Below are 6,298 nucleotides of genomic sequence, written 5' to 3'. Positions count from 1 at the left end.
TAGCTTACTTTGAAGGCAGTATTTGTCTTCAAACCAAAGTCTCCAGTGAGACCTAGTGCAAAAGCAAATGGTTTTTTGATTGCTGTCCTCAACTAAGCCTTTCAAAATAACCCCAATATTGCCCAAATATTCTTATTATGTACACAACATAACCTGCTTTACTTCCAATCAGCCCAGAAGCCTTACTTCAGCTTTATATCAGTCATAACATGCCTAATCCCATGTTAAACGGAATAACACATAATAAAAGCAAAAAAAATAAACATCATCTCCTGGTCAAGGCCTAAATCTCTTTTCCATGTCCATCTTGAGTGGACAAGCAATGTTATTTATTGTGAAACAAGGCGGGGACAAGGATCAGAGCTCCTCTTTGGGCACCATCTGAGGACTGAACTACTGTTTTCACATCATATCCCAGTGTAGACAAGCTGTAAACCCGCATTGGTATGGCCTAGGCCCTTTGTTAACACTTGTATACTGGTCGTCCTCTTGATCAGAGATACTCACAAATATTGATCGCGACAAATTTTTTGACATTGTCCCCACTGCCAGAACAGCAACCTTGAAAAAATAAGGGGTAATGCAGAAGAGGATTGCCTGTCGACTGTAGCTCTGTCTGTGTTGTGGAATGACACCCCCCTCCCCTCCCTTCCTCTTCCTTAGTGCCTGTGTATGCTTATGCTGGCTGTTCTTGTTTGAGGGGCATTGCTTGATCATTCATTATTAGCTCACGTCTGTCAAAACCAAACAATGAATAGACTGCTCAAAATTGATGACTATATAGAAGTGCATATGAGCAAAAAGGCTTTCATTTAGTGCCCTACTCTCCATGTAGGAGGTGACAGCCATGATGGATATGACACTATACACCAGATTTATCTTGGAAATGGAATAATTATGCACTTAATGCATGACTGGTGGTCTGCATTTATACTGATAGCTAACAGGGTAGGCAGCAGGATAAGCAGAGGGGGTTGGACAGTAAAATCCCTGAAGCTTTATAGCCTTAGGCCCCATTGGAAATCTTTAACTACTGGGAAACACATTTTCTTTGGTCAAGGTTAAGATACAAGTCTACATATGCCAAGTGACACTCTGACAGTGTCACCTCCGCAGGGACGATCGGCTCATTGCAAGGTGACCTTAGAACAGCTAATGGTGACTAATACTCCTGTAGAGGGAAGCTAAGGGTCATAACACGCCACACCACTTACAGGAGAACGATACAGAGACACCAGCTAACACCGATCAATACGCCGCATTACAAATTCCTCCATCTTTCTTTGTTCCTCTCTACAAGATCAGACATGGAGACACATAATGTAGAAATAATGTAGATTTCCATCTAATCTCCTGTGAAGCCAGAACACAAACACCTGGCATGTAAATGCTCACTGTTTCAAGAGAACGACTTTCCATTACAAGTTCTCAGTTTGGCTGTTGCTCAGGGAACTGAACAAACAGCTTTACATGCAGTGCTGCCTTTGTAATTGAATGTGCATTTTCCCAAACATCAAAAATGATCTGAATGTTGCAGCGGAGGCCCTCTCTCTTCATTTTACCTCCGCCTAACTTCTGACAGGGTTTCTTTCTTATACCGTTGGGGCGGAGGATGGAATCCCTCAGTAGTGTCGCTGAGTGTTTTGTGTAACACTAGACAAATAATCCTTCCCTCTCAGAGGCGTGAATGTATTTTACAGGTATCCGTCATCCAAGTGTCAATCCTGCCGGCAGATTTCACACGCCACTGGCACCACTGCACCTCTGCCTGCTCGCTTCCTGATTGCATAAATACTCCCAGTGACACAGTGGACTGCATCCAATTCCACACCCGCTCAGACATCTCAGGCAAGTACATGCACAAGTCATGAGGGAGAGGGGCAAAAAAACATTAACTAATAAATACAGAGCACCAGTTAAGGACAGGATGAGGCTTTTATCTGCAAGACTGGTTTCTCAACTCCTGAACTCAAGAGGTTCATGTAAAAAAAACCCACTAAAGCGATGCTGTACATCATCAGCATAAAAATGAGCAAAGCTGAGAAATTTGTCATTTGGGAAAAGGGTCATAAGAGTGCCTATTAGCTCATATTAGCTAAATACTCCGTGTCTCCACACCTCAAAGACAGCTACTCTGTGATTAAAGTAATTGTGGTCATTAGCCATGCATTTTTTAAATAATAAATTCCCAGAGGCTTAGTATGATTACACTGTTGTGCTGAGGGCCTCTGAAAAGCCACAAATCCACCCTGGCGCTAAGCTATGTACGACAAATGTTACAATGCCAAATTCCAGGTACAGGATGATGAACAGCAGCTGAATGGGAAAAGGGTTCCAATCCATCTGGCAGGTTCCTATTCACTTCTGTTCCTCTGGTTTTAGAAGTGTGCCGTGGAGGTGCACCGCCGTGCCTTTGATCAGCTGATGGAGACAATGCCACTCTCCTCAGCCCTGTGGCACGGGGGTTTACCTGCTGCTAAGTCAGGTATCACAGCCGGGGACCGAGCACCTTAAAGAGGCTTTAACCCTCCTCTGGATCAGGCTGACATGATTCATGTGGGTTGGGTGTGGATTTGAGTCCCCGCTGTGGCACAGCGTCTTTCATGTCAGGCTGTTTATGAGAATATGGAGATGGGTTTTGCGTGCTCGCGGGTGTTCCTTAAAGCAGCGATACGACCTCAGGCTGGGCTTGATCCCTGACGAGTCAGAATCTACCTCTCGATGAATCTCTTGTAGCACACTTAATACCCATAAGAACATGGTGCACGAGGCCCCTCATCTTGGTAACAGAAAGGAATTTGAGAGCAGATTAATATTATGAACAGTAATATTCCCCCGGCGGCATCTGCATGCGCCAGGGATTACAGGGCTCTGGGGTGATTACCGGCAGGGGAAGAAGGGTTACAAGTCCAAAAAACTTTTCATCTTCACCCAGGGCACAAGAGCACACATATAGAAAGACATATAAACACATGTTAACAGAGCGTGTGTACGTGTGTACCTGCCCGCTTAAATTAAGGCCTTGTTATGTTCATCACAATTTATTTCTTCAGAAAAGGTATGCTAAATTGGTCACATTTTCTTACATATAAACTCAACTTTTTACTTATTTTGATCATTTATTTATAATTTCACACTGAGAGCCAAAATTCTACATTCCAGCAAGTAGACATAGTAGATATATTAATAAACATATCAGATGGACTGCATTACATTGGGCCTACCCAATGCTAAAGTCAATAACAAGGTCTGTCACTGTTTCTGAACATATTATCAATCATATGAATTACCCCACTACATCTGATTTTAACAGAAGCCAAATTTCTGTGATTATTTAATTTTTTTTTCTCTCTCTCTGATGTGTGAGTACACTATTAGTTTAGTGAATTAAGAAAGGATCATACAAGGCGAAAGGTAGCAAAGCTAATCTCCCACAGGATGGCATCAGAGATCCCTCAGGGCTCCATGTCCGGCCCACTGTAGATATTAGTTTTCTGTGAGGCATGAGGACCTGCCAGGTTTAAGGCCCTGCTCACTCTAAGCCTCATTATTCCCCCTTGCCACTGGGCTGACGCCAGGCCACGCGTGCAAAGCAAGCCAAGGAAATCGCCTTCAGGACTCGTCTTATGACAGAAGACTCAGCAATTTCCTCAGCACCTTTTGCGTGAGGATAACACACAGTCCACTTTGGCCATGTGCAACCAATAAGTCGGCCTAATGAAGGCCAGGCTGTACGGGCAGAGGGGGGCGAGAGCGAGCTGAAATGGGCCTCTCATGTCAGAAATTATCCAGAGGAAAGTGGTCTGACACGCTGTTCTGCTGCTAGGTGGTGGCGTGAAAGAAAAGAAACAACACTGTTTCCATTTAGAGTTAAGTCGGAATCACAGTGCGCCAAAGATTGCACACACTTGTGAGGGGAAAACAGCAGGATATTTCCCTTCTTTAGACTCTAATGTTGACTTTGTAGATTCCACAAGGTCTCAGGGATTGAGCAGAGGAAGGAAGGCAAGGGGCACTGCAGCACGCTGCCATGCAGAGTCTGAGTTTGTCGGCAGCTCATAAGCCTGAAGTTCAAAGAGCAATCTGATAGAAAAACTGTCTTGGCAGTGGTTTCCTCCCGTGTGTTTGCCAGCAGACTTCTTCCGTCAGACAGCACCCAGTAGTCATCAATTAGAAAACTGAAGGGTGCCATCCACACACAAGCACAGCCACTATCTGGGTGTGAGTTGAGGAGACAGCATTGCTGAAAAGGCCTACAATCATACGGGACCAATAAACAGCAATGCTATATGATATGGGCTTTCAGACTATACTACATTCCTTGCTGTTTTTGTTTAAACTGATTCTGTGAGTAAAATATGATCAATGTGAAGCAAACTTAAAAAAATAGTTGCAAACAGAAGACAATAAATAAATCATTCTACAGTGTTCTGCATTCTTTTTTCCCCAAAATGTTGTCATTCTCAACACACAGCACATTACTGTATTTTACACACACTCTCTATAGAAGATCACTGAACTAAAAGGGGATAATACCTCAGGCATACAGCATAAAAAGACAGAAACGGGGCTCAAACATATGCTATCATAGGAAACCAAATTTAGGTTGTAATTCATGTATCATTTGCAAGCAATGCCTCATCAAAGTAATTATACCTATAAAAACCTAACAAATGTAGAAATTAGATAACTTAATCCAAGTGTAATAAAACGGGTGGGAAACTGGGTCTATTTTTGCTCCATAACTTTGCTACATTAAATAATTTTCAAGCCATTCATTGGCCATTCAATTAAATGCTATTTTTGAAGGTAATGCAATGCAATGTAGGAAGTAATGCCTGAAAATGCAAAGCTTTAATGTTTCTATAATAAGTTGACGTGGATTGACACATTATATCACTTTCGATGTTATTTTCTAAAGCCTTGGATGGTAAAGTAAAGCTGCTATAATCAATACCTTTTCATGAGTCCCTCAAAGTGATCAAACTGCTTAGAATTATCATCTGCACAAATTTTGGCCACAGCAGGAAGCTGTTTTCAGCAGCAAAAATTCTACAAACCTCTAGTGCGCTACATGCTTAGCCCCAAATGACAGGCAGAGACTAGCTGGTGCACAGTGGAGAATTTAGCAACTAGAGAGCCAGATATTTCCCCAGGAGTTGGTGGAAACCAACCAAAGCTAAATGGAGTGAATATTGGACTAACATTGGCCAACTATCCAGAAACACAACTCCAAATGAATGCCAGGTATTTCTGTATTCTTGCTTGATGTGTAAGCAAGTTTACCACATCAGCTTTAAAGGTGGTAGTAATGTGTTCACTGTTTGATTATGCTGCCCCCAGTTGGCCAAAAAAAACTGTTGAAGCAGGCTGAGTGAGTCCAGCACATATTTGGATTTTATTATTGACATTTAAACAAGATACAAATGAATAAAAAGAACAGAAAATGTCAACAAAATAAATACCACAAATGCTTTAATAGCACATTATTTAAAAGACACAGGCCTATTCTTTACTGCCTAACAAATTGTTTTTGGAGATTAAACAGACTCTCAATTCTGCATGAACAACAACATGTGACACAAAAGGCTTATGATCCTTAGACCTTTTATCTAAATATCATTTAAAGTCTTGTGTGAGGAAACATCTCAATTCATAATGCTTGAAATTTATCATTATTGGGATAATACATTGGATGAATTACTTTGCGAAAGCACCAGATGCCTGGAGGGTGACCTGTGACAATTCCATACAACACGTCTTCAGAGCTTGGGGAATTCATTTTCATCTCCCACTAGCTGTCTTAATCACCGTGTTTCATTGTGACAGAGAGTTCACTGTGGCTGCTCACATTTCAAGAATGGGACTTTAAATGGGTTTCACCGCTGTTCAGTCACATTCTTCATGAGCAGCAACAAGGATTTTTAACCGAATTCGGACTTTGTGATCAAAACGACATCAATTACTGTTCACACTTCATATTATCCTTTTTTGGTGAGGACTGCCTATCAATTGTGAAGACAGGGTTTTAGAAAGTGCAGAGGTGGAAATCCACATCACACAGAATATAACTTTTACAATATGGTAAATGTATCAATCACAGTCAGGCCAGCTGTGTGAAAGGTTGACGGGATTAGCATTTAGGACACATAATAGCAAACCATCTGTTTCTGCTTTGTATCCTCTTTAATCCCCTGATCTCCAATTGACAAGTTTCATTTCCACAATGAGATATACAGATTTAATGCGTGATTTTGCAATAATAGTAGATATTGTTAGCTGACTGTACTTACAGAAT

This window comes from Plectropomus leopardus, chromosome 1 (genome assembly GCF_008729295.1).
Source record: "Plectropomus leopardus isolate mb chromosome 1, YSFRI_Pleo_2.0, whole genome shotgun sequence".
Taxonomy (NCBI): domain Eukaryota; kingdom Metazoa; phylum Chordata; class Actinopteri; order Perciformes; family Serranidae; genus Plectropomus; species Plectropomus leopardus.
Note: the sequence above shows the minus strand (reverse complement) of the source record.